Source organism: Sorex araneus, chromosome 2 (genome assembly GCF_027595985.1).
Source record: "Sorex araneus isolate mSorAra2 chromosome 2, mSorAra2.pri, whole genome shotgun sequence".
Classification (NCBI taxonomy): domain Eukaryota; kingdom Metazoa; phylum Chordata; class Mammalia; order Eulipotyphla; family Soricidae; genus Sorex; species Sorex araneus.
Window position 1 is genome coordinate 107,779,748 of NC_073303.1, and position 17,511 is coordinate 107,797,258.

Consider the following 17,511-nt stretch of genomic DNA (forward strand, 5'->3'; position numbering starts at 1 on the left):
GTAAACCACAACAGCTAATTAGAGGGAGAGAACAGAAGGGAATGCCCTGCCACAGTGACAGGGTGGGGTGGGGGGAGATGGGATTGGGGAGGATGGGAGGGATGCTGGGTTTACTGGTGGTGGAGTATGGGCACTGGTGAAGGGATGGGTTCCCGAACTTTGTATGAGGGAAGCATAAGCACAAATGTGTATAAATCCGTAACTGTACCCTCATGGTGATTCATTAATTAAAAATAAATAAATTTATTATAAAAAAAAAAGTAGGTCCAAGATATCAGAAAGATACAGGAGTGTGAGGTGATCTTCACCAAAGAAAGGTAAGATGTTAAGATCATCAAGGACCATGGAGATAGCTCAGAGGGAGTTCACATTGCTTTTGTTGCAGGGAGAAGGCTTAGGGGGTAGGGGGAGGGGGAGGAAGAGAAGGAAAAAGAGGAGGAGATAGAAGAGGAGGGGGAAGGAGGAAGAGAAATACAGGATGAAATTGTGCTTTCTGTACAAAATGAATGAAGCGAGGTGGATTTTTTTTAATAATGTAGGAGTAATGCCATTTATTCAGCCATTAATTAAGCTGTTTGAATTGTGCATGAACTCTATATTCCTTTTTTATTCTATTCTGATTGTTAACTTTATTTTATTATTTTATTATTATTCTCCCCCCTTTTTTTTATTCACTGTGAAATACAACTACAAAGCTTTCATGTTTGAGCTTCTGTCATATAATCATCAAACACCCCTCCCTTCACCAGTGCACACTTTCCACCACCAAAATCCCCAGTTCCAACCCTTCCCTGCTTGTGTGGTAGACAATTTCCCCCATAATCTCTCTTTACTTTGATTACATTCAATATTTCAACACCAGCCTCACCACCACTCAAACCTGCCAAAAAAGCAATGATAGACTATTTGTTTTGTATAGCTTGTTATGGATAGAATATAATGTCCAGGGGGAGTTTGTGGGTGTGACTTCCAAGCTTCTGGAAAACTGGGGGCCTGGGGGGAGGAGGCCCAGTCCCGATCCAAGCGGGCTTGGAAATCTCAGTCACAGGTTCCCGCATATCTGGGTTTTCCTGCCGGTCCTCTCTCTGGTGAGGTTCATTCCGTTTTGGGTGAGGCTTGTGCCCTCTTGGGTGAGGCTCGTCTGAGCACGTAGAGAGTGGCCTTGGGCATGGTGGTGGTTGGGTTCTGGAGGTTTTTGGCTGCCAGGGTTCTGCTTGGGGCGGAGGGGGGAAACCCAACCACCCCCCTCCGAGGTACCCTGGTGAAGACAGCCTGGCACGGGGTCAGGGAATTCTGTGGCACTCTCTTCTGGGAGCTGTAGTTTATAGTCTCTGGGTCTTGGCCATTGATGAGATTACATGGCACCAGAGACAGTTTGTGGGTGGAAATGAGGTGATTATGCTGAGTAAAATTAAGTAAAGACGTCAAAGACAATTGACAATTTTACTCATATTTGGATTATATATAACTAAGGCAATAAAATGACAGAAGCAGGTCCCTAGTCTCATTGAAGCTAGGGGAACTGACAGACCCCCTAGGTGGGGAGCTGGGAGGAATGAGCTGAGGGTTTCTGCTGGAGCTTGACACTGGAGCTTTGGTGGAGTCTTAGACACATATGTAATATGAACAATTTTAGATAGGAGGATTATTTGACCTAGGAGCAAATATATAGATTGCTATTTATATGTGAAAATACATTTTACTGATAAAAGAAAAGCACAAACAGCTTTCCCTATGGCGGGGGGAGGGCGGAATAATAGACCAGATGAAACTCATTGAAACACAAGGGGGCAGCATTTCATAACATTATAAAAAGAACACAGTATTTTTAGTGAGGCTACAAAGGCATTATTCAAGTAAACTTAGGACTCGTGAGCATTGTGTTGGCCCCTCCCATCTACCCCACAGAAGAATAAAACAGAACAGGAACTAGAACTCAAATGGAAAAAACAAGAACCCACCAGAATGTGACCAACAAGCATAGTACATTCACCAGTTAGGGTCCTCTTGAGCAACAGAACCAAAAGTTTTATATTTTAACAAGCTTTCGTGTAAGTATATAAGTGTATATACATGCATATTTATGTATGGAAGTGGTATATATTTAATTATTATGAGGACTGGAGCGATAGCACAGTGGGTAAGGCGTTTGCCTTGCATGCGGCCGACCCAGATTTGATTCCTCCATCCCTCTCAGAGAGCCCAGCAAGCTACCAAGAGTATCCCACCCGCACAGCAGAGTCTGGCAAACTACCCGTAGCGTATTGGATATGCCAAAAACAGTAACAACAAGCCTCACAATGGAGACATTATGGTGCCCGCTAGAGCAAATCGGTGAACAATGGGACTACGGTGCTACGTGCAGTGCTACAGAGGACTTGTCTAATACAAATTCTTTAGGTTTGGGAGTTATCAAAGCCAAGATATACATGGTGGGCTGGTAGGCGAGAGAGACCCAGGCAGAGCCAGCATTGTGTTTAGACCAAAAGCGGCTCTTGTCTAAACAATAGCCTCTCTTGCTCAGGGAATTTTGTGCCCCAAGAGCTTCAACTGATTGTGCGAGGCCAACCCACAATGAGAAGCACTTAGCTAAAACTCTCACATAAGCATCCAGAATAATGTTCAACAATATCTGGGTACTGTGGTTCAACTAACTTAATAGAAAATTTACCATCACAATATGTCTTATGCGTCATTCATAAGCTTCAGATAATTGGGGTTCTTTTTTAGGCAGTTGGTAGAATTGCATGTCCCCACCCACTTGTAGCTAGTCAAACGCCTTAACAATAAAAATAAAAGTGAGCAGAAATGAGTAACGTCACTTGGATGAAAGTCTTACGCCCCATCATGGGATTTGCCCTCCACTTTTTTCCTCTGCCATCAAAGCTGGAGTTATTGAAATGGAAGCCACTCTATCAATTTAAGTCTCAGAATGAAGAGAAAATAGAAAGGAATCCCCAACTCCTCACAGTGCACAAGACAAGCCACAATAAAATCTTCATTGCTTGAAGAGTTTATTATGACAGCATAGCCTAGTGGGTCTAACAGATTCTGTGAGTGCTGTAAAACTGAAGTTTCAGACACACATATGTGTTTGTGAATCGGGAAGCAAAAGGAATCTCTTTCTGTAGACTATATTCAAAAGTTTGATAGTCCATTTGAGTTTGCGGTTTGCCTTCTATCAGGAAAAAGACTATAAATGGAAGGAGAAATCATTTAGTGCAATGCTCTCAATTTAGAGCTGAGGATAAACAGGCACAAAGGTATGAAAAAAGTATGACCTGAAAGAGGTCAAACCATTTACCTGCAGGTTTCAGAGTAAGTGACAAGTAGGACTCCAATCCATATTAGACTTCAAACCAACGCTTTACCATAAAACCCATATGTGGGCTTGACCTCCTGAAAGTGTTTTGAAAATGACAGTCCCATAAAAGTCCCATAAAAATGCCAAGTGAGGGCATTATCATGAGAACAGGGAGAGGGAGGTGGTGAAGGACTGTGGCTTTGACAGACTTTGTTTCAAATATTGGCTCTGCTAATAGGCGGTTTGACCTTGAGACGTGACTCATCTCTTTGAACCCATTTCCTTCTTTGTACAATGAAGGTAACTTGCTTATCTCATATTTTCCCGATGTGTATGTAAGAAAAGAACATAAAGTTTTTAACCAAATGTCTGGCCCATGATAACTGTTAATAAATAATTGGGAGTAAATATAATGTCAAAGAAGTTTCTTTTTTTTTTCTTCTCATTTGTTTTTGTTTGGGGACCACACCTGGCAATGCTCCTGGCTCTGTGCTCATTAATTACTCCTAGTGGTGCTCAGGAAGCCTTATTGGAAGCCAGAGAACGAACCTGGGTCAGCCACATACAAGGCAAGAAACCTACTCTCTGTACTATCACTCCAGTCCTCTCAAAGAACTTTCTCCTCCTTCTCCTCTTACTCCTCCTCCTCTTCTTCTTCCGTTTTTAAGCAAAAATGTCCTCTTGAGATTGGAAAGTGCTGGGATTTATTTGTAGAATATGCATTCTCAACTGCAGTACCAGTGAAATTTAGGGTTTGTTCATTCTTTGTGGTGGGAGTATGCTGGGCACAGTAGGATGTTTAGAGATGTGATTGACAGTCGGGCTGGGTTGTATTTTTGTAGTGGAGGGGTGTGCTGGGATGTTCTAGAGTGCATGACAGTGTCTGGGAAGGCTAGCCGCTAAACATTATCTCTACCCACTTAAGCTAACAGCACCTACTTGTGATAACCAGGTATGTACCCAGACACTGCCATAAGTCCGTCCTGATTAAGAACCACTCTGCAGACTGGAGAAATGGGTCGGGCTGGAGCATGGGGTCTGCACACGGGAGGCTCAAGTTCAATCCCAGCACTGCATGATCCCGGAGCACCACCCAGGAGTGACCCCTGGCACTGAGCCTGAGCACCGCCAAGTGTGCCCCCACCCATGCCAAAAAAGGAACCAATACAGTTGCTTAGGCTCAATCACTTCTTCCTAGCAAACAACAAAACAGAAACCAAGGTTTGCCCCTTTGAAAGGTCTCCAAAATTTCCTATTCTTCTACTTTATGGATGTTTCCTGCTTAACCTCTACCTGACCTCCTGGAATAAATGTTTCTCCAGGGCTCGGTTTCCTGCAGTGTGCCCAGGCAACAAAGAGAGCAGACTCTCAGTAAAATTCTGGGATCAATAGAGAAAGTCATTCTCCCCTCTCCCATCTCGTTCTACTACCCACAGGGACAAAGGTTATGCAAGATCAAGAGGTGAGACTAGCTTTGTGGCAAGTCTCAATTGCCCCACGTCTGCCCCATCTCTATCAACTAAGATGTCCTGCAGGGATCCTATGCTCCCCCCAAAAGTAGGTCTTTCTAGCACAAGCTCTTGCTGGAGGTGGGAGGGGCTGAAAGCCTGAGGTCCCAGAGTTTAGGGTAAGTTGGCACACAATGAACCCTTTACTACTCAAACGAAACAGAAGAGCAGGATCCAAACTCATTTTCTAGAGGGGTGGTGAGAGAGATAGTACAGCAAGTGGGGTGCTTGCCTTGCATGCGGCAGACCAAATTCGATCCCATATGGTCCCCACTTCCTGACCGGCACCACCAGGGGTTATTTCTGAGTGCAGGAGTAACTCTAAGCAACACCAATTGTGTCTCCACCTCCCCGCAAAAACAAAAGAAAGGAACTTCCCCAATCCCTGCAGCGGGTAAGGCAGCCCAGTGAGTGAGCTGGAGCTGCCTAGAGGGAGGCTGAAGCCCTGGGGAAGATGCTCTGACTTCAACCGGCTCCTGCTGCTCAGAGTCAGGGCTGCTCCCCAGGCCCCAGCACCGCCTGAATCAGGGTGGATTTGGGGCTCAAGTTCTCTCCGCCCTGGTTAGTTCTCACCTGTGATGGTTGAATGACCCTGAAAGAAGAACCTGCTCCCACTCTTCCACTTGAAATCCCTGCACACCACTTAACGACTTCACAGCTCTGCCTCCAGACACAGATTAACAAAGAATCGGATGACCTCTCAGTGTCTGTGTTGCAAGCCATAATGCCCAGAAGTAGAGAGAGAGTATGAGGAATATTGTCTGCCATGGAGGCAGGGGGAGGGTGGGGAAGGGGGGTGTACGGGGGATATTGGTGGTGGGGAATGTGCACTGGTGGAGGGATGGGTGTTTGATCATTGTGTGATTGTAACCCAAACACGAAAGCTTGTAATTATCTCACGGTGATTCAATAAAATTTAAAAAAAAAAAAACAAAGAATAGCTCTGTTTCCTTCTGACCTCTCTTTGGATGGTGCCCAGGAAAACACAGCTTTTTTTTTTTTTTTTTTCAACTCTTCTGGCAATCGTGAAGAGTTCTCTGGTAGGTAAAGACTCCTTGGTGGAGTGGATTCTTATGATTCTTGCTGGTGATTTCAATCAGAGCTACCACTCTGACTTTCTTGTTTCTACAGCTGGACCCAATCTATCCAAGGCTTCTGGGTCCCCTCCCCACCCTCTCCTGACTCCCACTCCCAGTTTACTTCTCCCTTTTACACATCTTTGATTTTGCTGTGGTGGTTAAGCTTCATGTCTACTCTTTCTTCCACAGGTTTGGAACCCACATTAATCATCTACGTACCTTCATACACCTCCCTTGCTTTGTCTTAAACAAAATATCACCCTCTTTCCCTTAACAAAGATGATCTTTGTATTTTCTATTTGTTTTGGATTATTTATTATTTTTGTACGAAATTGTTCATGATGATTTGTTACAGACAGGTACAAGACCTGTTTAAAAACAATACTCTGGGACAAAGAAATTTCTCCAAGAGCTGGAGCACATGCTGTGTACACAAAAAAACTGTGGATTTGGTCCCCAGCAGTGTATGGTCCATCAAGCACCACTGGGAACACCCTCTGAGCACTGAACCCTGAGTAGCTCCCGAGCAACACCAGCTGTGGACTTCTAACACCTTTCTCCATCCCAGCAATATTCTGTCTTTAACAGTGCACGTAAATACACACTTGGAAGAACAAATGAATAAGCCACAGAGACAGTGGTCGCCAAGGACTGAAATGAGTATAGTAGCTACCAGTAATTGGTTTCATTCCTTTGGGCACAGTGGGCTAGGAAGTATTTTGTTCACTACTTATCCTGAAGAAGTTGTGCACGGTCATTTGTGTAGTCACATACTGCTTGAGGAGTTCTTGTCACTGGGACGGGAGCCATAGCACAGCAGGTAGGGCATTTGCCTTGCACGTGGCTGACTTGAGTTCGATTCCCAGCATCCCATATGGTCCCCTGAACACCACCAGGGGTAATTCTTGAGTGCAGAGCCAGCAGTAACCTCTGTGCATCACCGGGTGTGACCCAAAAAGCAAAAAGAAAAAAAAAAAGAGAATTTCCTGTCATCTGCCCAGATCTTCACTGCAGCTCAGAAAAATTCATCTAGGAAAACCTAGCTGAATAACCCATGGAGTAACTCATGGAATCTCCCAAGAAGGGGAAAGCTTGCAGACTTCTCTGCATTGCAGACTGCTCAAAAGGATGGTCCTGTTCGTCACATTCCTGCTGCCCATCCTTTCATTCCTAGTGTGGAACTAGTTGGTGTTGTTGTTATTATTATTATTATCATTATTATTATTTATAGATGTGAAAGTTACAGTTTTGTAAAAGCCCTGATGACTTGCAGGTCAAAGAGTTCTCCCAGAAAACACCTTGTTCCCTGCACTGGTCAGGGGCATCTTACGCAATCACATTCCGTTCAGCCTGCCACTCTGCCCTGCTGCTGGGCTGGGTTGCCTATTTGGATGGGAGCCCACAGAAATGCAGTCAGCCTTGCACTCCTGGGCTCATTCTTTTCCCTTCCAGGGAAGGTCTGGGCTAGAGGCTACCAGGAAAGTTTTAGTCATCAGGGTTCCCTCTGCAGTAGAGGTGCCATCCCTCATGCCAGGGTGACAGTAATGAGTGTCTCTCCAACGCAGATAATATTAGCAAGACCCAGAAGAATGGATCATGGGAGTACCTAGACATAATCAGTACTGTGTACATCATCATGCTATTTCAGACTTGCTTCTTTGCTGTGCTGTTGGGGGAGGGGGCAGGGAGGAGGCACACAGGCATTGCTCAAGGCTTACTCCAGGTTTTGGGCTTAGATCTCTCCTAATGGAGTACCAGGAATTAAACCAGAGTCAGACATGTGCTAGGCAATTGCCTTACCCCCGTACTATCTCTCCAACCTGAGGTTTACTAGCCTTGTGTTCATCTCTGGCAGGGAAAGTTGAGTAAGTTCTTAAAATGCATGTGATTGGTGTGCAGAAAACATTGGGAGTTACAGGAATATAGAGGTGTTAGGGCATAAACCCCACATTTTCTCATACTGCAAACTAACAAGAACTAATTTAATAAGAGGAAAATGAAAAATTGGATATGAGATGGTTGCTCTTCCAAAACAACTTGATCCCCAATCTGACCACACTGGGGGTACTGGAGCTAACCTTCTTCTACTGCACTTTTTTTATTCTGTTCTCATAACACAAGACTGGGCCTGCCCTGTAGCTTCCTGCTGTACTCATTCTCTTGCCAACAGTCTCCTCGGGTGGGTTCTGTTCATCAGGGTTGGTACTGGTGAGCAGCATGCTTCCAGCCTGCTTTTAGTTCCCTCCTCTAATGCACTCTCCAGTGCCAGCCCCTCTCTCATATTTTGTCCCACCACACTCTTCTCTGTCGCTTTGTTTTGGCTTCTGGTCCCCTCATCTATCTTCCTACTGGGCTCATCTGACTATTAGCATCTTTCAGCATTACCTCTTTAGTTTCACATGTTGCTTCTGTCTTCTGCCATCTTTTCCTTAGAAAAGTCATTGGCTAACATACCATTCAATCCTATTGGGACCCTGAGATCTTGCACCTTATCACTGACTTGTCGAATGTGCCTACAAAGATTCAGGATATAACCAAGGAAAGCAGAGCCATGGATATAGCTCAGGGGTCATTAATGCATGCTAGTGTGCCCAAGACCCTGAGTTTGATTCACAGCACTGCATGACCCCCTTGAGCATCATGGATTTCTGGTGGCTCCCAGCATTGCTAGGTCGGGCATTGACTCTGATTGACTTAGTAGGCCCTGGGCTGCCTGATCGCTTCTTGGGAGACCAAAAGAAAAAAAGGAAAAAATTACTGTTCTTGGAGTCAGATACACCAGATTTATTTCTAGTTCTGCCAGCCAGCATTGCCACCGTCTGAGCTTGGGACTATGCCTCCAGCACACAGAGCTCAGTAGCTTCCCAAAGTCTGTACTAGCCCACTGTCTTGCAGATCTGTTCCATGGGGGTGACTTTTGTTTCCAAACACGTTTGCTGCAATAGCAAATAAGCCCCCCAAATCTTAGTGACTCAAACACTCAAAGCTTGGTTTCTGTTCCCATCCCAGCCCAATGTGAGTCAAGATCCTCTCCTCCCTAGATGAGTCAGGATCCAGCTCCTTCCCATTACATGGTTTCTGTCCATGACAGAATCCATCTCTCCATGTAGGGGAGAGCGCCTGCAGGGTTCAGAGGATAATGTATAGGAGTTTGGAAGCGTAACTTCTTCCTGTATGCCATTGACCAGAACTGAGAAATGTTGGCTTGCCCAAATGCAAGGGGAGTGAGACTGGGAAATGTAAATGCATCCTGAGCCCAAGAAGAGGAAACAGGATTGGGCAACAAGAATCTAACAAACCCAGGCACCACAACGAAGCATAAAATTTCATCAAGATGTTATATATTAGGGTCAGAAAGATAGTAGGGTACTATTGTAGGGTACTACCTGTAGGGTACTACCTGCTGCACAGCCAACCTAGGTTGTCCCCACCACTGCATGTAGTCCCTGAGCATCACCAGGAGTGATCCCAGAATACAGAGCCAGAAGTAAGCACTTAGCACAGCTGCGTATGACCCAAATACCCATCTCCCCCTAGATACAGTATATTTATTATAATAAGTAGAATATTGGGCATTTGTTTCCAAAGTATTTAGTAAACTTTTAGATCAGAGAGATAGCTCAAAGGGATGAGGTGATATTAGTTATGAGGGAGACTCAAATTTAGTCTTTCATACTACACGCTCCCCTGTACCCCACTGCAAATAATGAAGTTAAAAGGAAAGGGATTGTGGAGCATTCCAAGCTGAGATTGCTACAATCATAATTCAATTTTTTTATTGATTGAGTTAACAAGAGGCAGGCAATTATAGAGCACAAAGATAAGTCAACTTGAATTAGGTTGAATTTATCTTGGGTTGATTCAGAAAGACTTATTTTCCCCCTGAAATGTTCACATAGGAATTTTCTAGGATGTCCAGATAAGTCTGCATTTCTTAAGTGGTGGGGGTGACACAGTCCAAGGGTGCTTGGGGAACAGTGTGGTCCTTATGACTGAACTTGGACCTCCACATGCCTAGCACATGCTCACTCCTTTGAACCATCTCTCCGGCCTCTTTCTGTGTTTTTCTTTTCTGCTTTCTAATGCATGTTTGTATTTTCTAGAATATGACTTTTGGCTCAATGCCCTTGTTCATATCCTACAACAGCCCTTCTCTCTTGACCTCTCTTTCTGTTTAAGGTGTTGTTCTTTGACTCTATTTCCTGTTTGCCATCCTCCATGGCAAACCTGACAACAGCTATGTCCTCTCAATGAGGGTCCTCAGCACGTGCTCCACGTGTGCTCCTGATCCCTCAGCCCAGCCAGTTTCCCAGAGATAAAGCCCAGCTTTCCTTGAGTGCTAGAAGAAGTTGTGAGAGACTGATAAAGAGAAATAACAGATTTTCAAGTCAAAATGGGGAAGGAAAGAGTCAAAGAGAGTGAAAGTCAGTTGGTGGTTAAGGGAGTGGAAGGCAAAGGAGATGGAGGGAGATAGCCTTGCACTGTAACTCTCAGCCAGCATAAATTTTGCCAAGAGAAGGATTGCTTGAACTGAGTTTAGACATGAATTGCAAAGAAAGTTCACCAAGAAGGGAGAGTAATGAATAGAAACTCTGCAAGGACTATTTTTGGTTTTGTAGTAGAATTCCTTGGGAGTGCTGGGGTTAGAAGTGTATAAGAGAGTCTGAGGGGCAAATGAGAGACCATCTCTGTTCTTAGAGGGGGTCACTCAGTCCCCACAGAACCCTCCAATTGTCTGAGTCCACCAGACTTGCCAGACAAACCAATGCACGCTTTGTTTCTTGACTTGCTCTTTTTTTCGTATCAAGGGATTGACGTCATCCAAAGGCATCCACAATAGAGTGGACGTGAACAGAGAAAAGCTGCACAGAGGAAGAAGAGGGAACTTTAGTGGGTAGTTGGACATGGCTAGAGGCAGCAGTGTGCATTTTTGCTCTCCCTGCATAAGCAGGAAGCTGAAGTCAGGTGACCCCCTAACAAATATGGGCATTGTACTAAACAGCGATCAAAAGATGCATAACCATATTGAATTTTTCTTGTTCTGGGCACTAATAATCTCGGATTGTGAATAGCCACTTTCACTCCTGGTTAAGGTCTGCAAGAGTCAGTAATTTAACTAGGAGATTGAAGTCGCCTTTAAGGTCCTTCAACAGGTGCCTGGTATTTGAAAGTGGTCACTCAGTACAATGTATATAAAATACTTAGCCTGCGCATCCATCTAGTGGTCATTCAATAGCTGTCACTATTATCATGGGGGAAAAACCTTTTTTTTAAAAAAAAAAAACTGAATCACCATGAGAGATAGAATTTTACAAAGGTGATCTTGGTCACGTTTCAGTCATAGTGTTCCAACACACCATCCCTCCACCAGTGCACATTTCCCACCACCAATGTCCCCAGTTTCCCTCCAGCCACCCTCCCCCCAGCCTATCTTTATGACAGGCACTTTCCTCTCTCTCTCTCTCTCTCTCTCTCTCTCTCTCTCTCTCTCTCTCTCTCTTTCTCTCTCTCTCTCTGCTCCCCCTTTAGGGAATTAGAAAAGAACATTCTAGAAGCCAGGAATAATGAGCACTAGCCTCGATTCCTTTGGTAATGGGTCTGCTACCATGAATATCTGTCCATCTAACAGCTCTTCACTATCCTGGCTGCAAGGCCACTTTTTGCCCTCAGAGTGCCACAGATGCCAGTTAGAAAGTTTCCCGTGCTCCAGTAGATGTCAGTCTGGCTTTAATGGAGAACATGAGGGAAATGTAAGTCCCAGTCTACTTCCAGGAATGAATGAAAAGGAGGGTGGAGTTTCTCTCATTAGTCATCTAAGAAGGGAAACAGGAAAGAAGAAACATCAGGAAGATATTTCTTCCATTCTATTCTAGGCCCACTTCCACTTTAGCAAAGCACAGGGTAAATTTGAAGGTTGATTTTTTTAATTTAACAGACATTAATGGAGAGGCAGGTTTGCATTCTGGGTTCCTTCTCAGTTTATGGAGATCGAGGATTTTATGGTATACTTTCTCACTTCAGAAGCTCCCAAGGGACATCTTGATTATTAGCACTTGCCATAACAACAGCAAACCTCCAATATTAGGAGTTGAAGAAGTGAAATAAAATGTGGCATTAAAAAAAAACAGATAAGGATTAGAGTGTTTGCTTTCACAAGAATACCTAGAAGGAGTTGGAAAAATAGTTACCACATCTGCTTTGGAGCAAAGCACTGTAAGACTAAACCAGGTGACAGGGAGTCATATTAAGAAAGAGGAAAGGAGAGAAAATCACCGATATCTCCTGAAGGAAAGCATGGATGTCATGGTATTCCCTAGGTCAGAGACAGGGCCCTTGGAATGGAGCATTATTGCTTAGAAGGGAGACAAGCAAAACTCCTTTCATAGAAGGACTGAAAGGAGAAAATTATGACTCCAGATACTTCTCTGTCACTCTGCAAATATGTGACCTTGCACTCATGAGCAAACTGGATAGCTAAGGGAGAGTTGCTGTCAGTGGTAAGAGAGTGGAACAAGTATTCTAATGCTAATTTCATGATAAGTGACATGGTGACACTGATTTTACCATCTTAGAAAGTTGGGTTCCTTGTATAAAATGAGAGGTTTACTAAAATCTTCCCTCCCTCCCTCCCTCCTTCCCTGACGACCTTCTTTCTTCCTTCCTTTCTTCTTTCCTGTCTGCCTAACTTCCTGCCTGTCCTCCTGCCTGTCTTCCTGCCTTCCTTTGTTTTTTTTTGCAGTGCTAGGGATCAAACCCAGGATGCACACATACAAGGCAACTGCTGTATCACCAAACTACACCTCCAACTAGAAGCTTCTTCATGGAATTTTTGTGAGGGTTAAGTTAGATCATTTCACTGTATCACTGTATCACTGTCACCCTGTTTGTTGATTTATTCGAGTGGGCACCAGTAACGTCTCTATTCCTCCAAGCCCTGAGATTTTAGCAGCCTCTCCTTATTCATCTTTCCCAGCAATTGGAGGCTCTTTCAGGGTCAGAGAAAGAGATCTATTGTTACTGTTTTTGGCATATCGAATATGCAACGGGTAGCTTGCCAGGCTCTGCCCGTGCGGACAGAATATTCTTGGTAGCTTTCTGGGCTCGCCGAGAGGTCTATCTATCTATCTATCTATCTATCTATCTATCTATCTATCTATCTATCTATCTATCTATCTATCTATCTATCTATCTGTCTGTCTGTCTATCTATCTATCTGTCTATCTGTCTATCTGTCTATCTTTATATATATCTATATAATGGAGACGTTACTGGCACCCGCTGGAGCAAATCGAAGATCAACAGGAAGACAAGTGATACAAGTGATATATATATATATATATATATATATATATATATACTACTCTCTATGATTTGTTGCCTACTGTCTGAGCTTCATCAAATACGGTAATTTTGAGAAATGGGTAGGAACTGTCTTATAATGTGTCCGGAAAGTGGCCTGGAGCGTGGCAGCGGTTGGGTAGTGGAGGTCGGCTGCCGGGGCTGGGTCCCTTGGGGCAGGGAGGGTTCTCACCCGCAGCCCTCTGGGACGCCCCGAGTGAAAACAGCCTGGCACAGAGTTAGATCATTTACAGAAACTATTTACCAGAGGGACTGAAGCGATAGCACAGCGGGTAGGGCGTTTGCCTTGCATGAGGCCAACCTGAGTTCAATTCCTAGCATCCCATATGGTCCCCTGAGCACTGCCAGGGATAATTCCTGAGTACAGAGCCAGGAGTGACCCCTGTGCATGGTCGGGTGTGACCCAAAAAGAAAAAAAAAAGAAATATTTACCAAAGTAGCTGGTGTACACTCAGACAATCATAAGTATAAACTATTATTGTCATTATCATTAGTTTTTCCCGAGACTGTTCCTCAAGACACAAAATGATACAGTAAACCAGTGGGCTTATAAGGTCACTTGCAGATGGAAAACATGATTCTAATTTTGCACTTTAGTTTTTGTTGATGTGATAGAATGGGAATGCACAATGTGTTCTCTTTAAGCACAAGGCAGGAATGCAAAGCAGGTGAATGAGGTCCAGGAAGCAGAGACACAAACTAGTAAATTATCTTGTGCTTGTGTTGGAAAATGTATTCTCAAAGTACCAGGTTATACCACCACCTCCTCTCCTTCCATTTCAAACAAGAAAAGCACAAGAAACATTTTTCCACAGAAAAAGATTAGACAATGCCCAGTGGAAACAAACCCTGAGTTATACTCGACAGAACTGGGAACTGGGAACAGAGGTGGTTGGGAGGGCACCACAGAGCAATGGTGAAGAGATCTGGAGAGGCTGCTGGAGAGATCATTGTAGTGCTCAGCAATTATAATATAATGACTTTGGAACTATTGTAAACCAGAATACTTCAAAGAGAAAAAAGAGAAAGAGAGAAAATGAGAGAGCTAGAGACTATTAGAGAGCAAGTGAGTGAGAGAGAAAGAGAGAAAGAGAGTGAGAGAGAGAGAGCGAGAGAGAGAGAGCAAGAGAGAGGTTTCCACATTTGACCAGCTCAGGCTGACTGCAGAAAACTCTGGAAAACCCAGAAGCAATAAAACAATAAAACAACATGGTTTCATTGTATAACGGGTCTGACACTGGCAGATGCAGAGGCTGACCTTCCTACCAGCCCCCTGATCTCTTTGTCCTGCTTTTCTGTGATTGACTGGAACTGGGAGTCTCCTTGCTTCATAATGAACTAACCTTGATGTTCCCAAATCTTGTAGTCCATGGGCTTCCCAGGTGAGTCAGGACAAATTTTCTGCTTGTTCACTTCTTATGGAGCCAGAACTACCCAGAGTTTTTAAAATCTGGGCTTCTGGATTAGTTGGTTCAGCTCTCATCTTCAGAGTTGAGCTACCAGAACAGATGCAACAGTCTTCTGCTCCCATCCTTTCTCCTCCTCACTGACCTGCCCACCTCACAGCCCTTCTGTTGGGGTTGGACTTCAGGAGCTGCCATTTGCCACATTCATCAGCCTCATAGTCTGAATCAGCCTGGGTGTTTGCAAGCATTTCAGACTTCCGGAAGGAAACGAATTTAATATTTAACCTCAAGGGAGCAAAGGACATTGAGAATAAGCTATGGAACTCTGGGAGGCAAAGTGGAAAATCACATAGGCAGAAGGAAGAGAATTTCCATATCCAGGATACAAGAACATGTGATATGTTGGCCACAGTCTTTACTTCTTTTACAAGTAAAAGCACGCCTTTACTTGCTCAGTACAACACACAGGCCAGCCACAGCCTGTGTTTCTGGTTGGCCTGAAGAACTGCTGCCAACAGAAGCCCAGGCTGATGGTTTTGCTTACACAACTCCAGCACAAAACATAACCGTCTAGACTTGGAAGCTACCCATAAAAGACAAACGGAATGTCTCAATCAAGGTATGCCCCAGAAAAAAAAAAAAAACTTTCATTTAATTTTTTTTACCGCTTTTTAGACACACCCAGCAGTGCTCAGGGCTTATTCCTGGCTCTGCACACAAAGATCACTCCTGGTGAGGTCTGGGGAACCACATGGGATGCTGGAGATTGAATCCCAGGTGACTGCATAAGACAAGTGCCTTATCCACTGTGCTACTACTCCAGCCCCAGGAACCCCCTTTATAATCAAGATGAGATCATCAAATCCACTGAGAAACAGGGTGTGCTGAAGCATGTAAGGTACAGCTAATTTTTTTTAGTACTGTTTTTTGAAATGAAAAACATAATATGGGTGTTGTGGTTTACAAATGTTTCCATAATTGTGTTTCAGGAGGCATACAATGTTCTAACACCAGTCACACCACCGAGGTCAACTTTGCTCTACCAATGTCCCCAGGCTCCTTCCCACCCTGTAGCCTGCCTCCATAACAGGCACATTTTAAGTTTCATGTTATGGTTTGACTCCCATGCTTAAGTACTGATGGCTCAGTGGTTTTATATATATCTCTACATCATATATATGTGTGTGTATTTATACATATATATACACACACAAAATCTATACATCACCAATGTGTCCAAAAACTCCCATCGACTTATTCTTACTTTTGCCCCCATTTCTCTCCTTCACTGGCCTTTTCTTTTCTATAACCTAGGGTCAGTATTGCTTTCTTACTGGGTTATATAAACTCTGGGAGTCTGTTCATTTAACAAATATGTAATATAATGGAGTTTTATGGAATCATTTTATATGAAACCTTGAAAACCTTGAGTTCTAAAGATGATATCTGATTATTATATGTATACATACAGTTGCTAGGTAGCTGAACAAGGATCCAATGCAAAATTATTTTTTCTCTCTTCTAATTTAAAGCCACAAATCCAGAGGCATATTTTGTAACTACTTATGAATCTCCTTGTTCCTGAATATGAGAATTCTGGTGGTTTCTTTTGGTCTACTCCGTGGAACCTAGAGTTGATCTTGTATTTTCTATCCATTTCAAGTATCTAGCTTTACGCAGTTAAAATAATAAAAGTGTATAGTTAGTGATGAAGACATGTGTGACAATACACACAATCTGATAGATTACTGTGGGCTCTTCAAGCTGGCAGAATATTGGCATGTTATTATTATTACAATGATAACAATAGCAATGAACTTTTGGAGCATTCACTATGCTCCAGGTATTGTACCAAGACTTTCAAGTGTGTTAACTCACAACTCTTTGTAATAGCTTGAGATTATGATACTATTTTATTGATTATTTTATTTGGAAGTGGGTTTAGGGCCACCTCTAGTGTTTTTTCAGAGGCTACTCCTGGTTCTGTGCTCAGGAGTGATCCCTGGATGTGCTCAGGGGACCAGATGTGGTACTGGGAATTCAAAGCAGGGTTGAGACCAACACAACATATGCAAAGCAAGTTCTTTACCTCTGTAATATCTCTTTGGCCCAAGATTATGATACTTTTTAAAATGAGAAGCAAAGGATCAAAAGTTGGACATTTCTACAGTCTGATTTTAATCTTAGGTGTATATTACTTGGACTGAGTTTGGGGGGACAAATTAAAATTATTAATTTATTTATATTTTGGCTTTTGGGTCATATCCGGTGATGATCAGGGGTTATTCCTGGTTCTACACACAGAACTTACTCCTGGCGATGCTCAAGATGTCTGGGATCGAACCTGGGTCAGCTGTGTACAAGGCAAAAGCCCTACCTACTGTATTAATGCTCCAACCTCAAGTTAAACTTCTTCAAATACATGTTTTGTTTCTTTAGTGGTCACAAAGGGCTGGAGCCATAGCACAGTGGTTGGGTTTTCGCCTTTCACGTGGCCAACCCATGTTCGATTTCTCCGCCCCTCTCGGAGAGCCTGGCAAGCTACCAAGAGTATGGAGCCCGCACGGCAGAGCCTGGCAAGCTACCCGTGGCGTATTTGAGATGCCAAAAACAGTAACAATAAGTCTCTCCATGAGAGAGTTATTGGTGCCCGCTCGAACAAATCGATGAGTGGTCACAAAAATAAGAGAAACATTTTTTTAAAAAAATTATTTTGGACCAGACAAAAGGATAAGTCCTTTACAAGCATTATATGCTTTAATTCTCCAAGGAGCCAAGCATGATAGCTACTGTACCCCTATTTAGCAAACAAGGAAATTGAAGTCTAGAGATGATGCACTTCAAAATGCTACAGC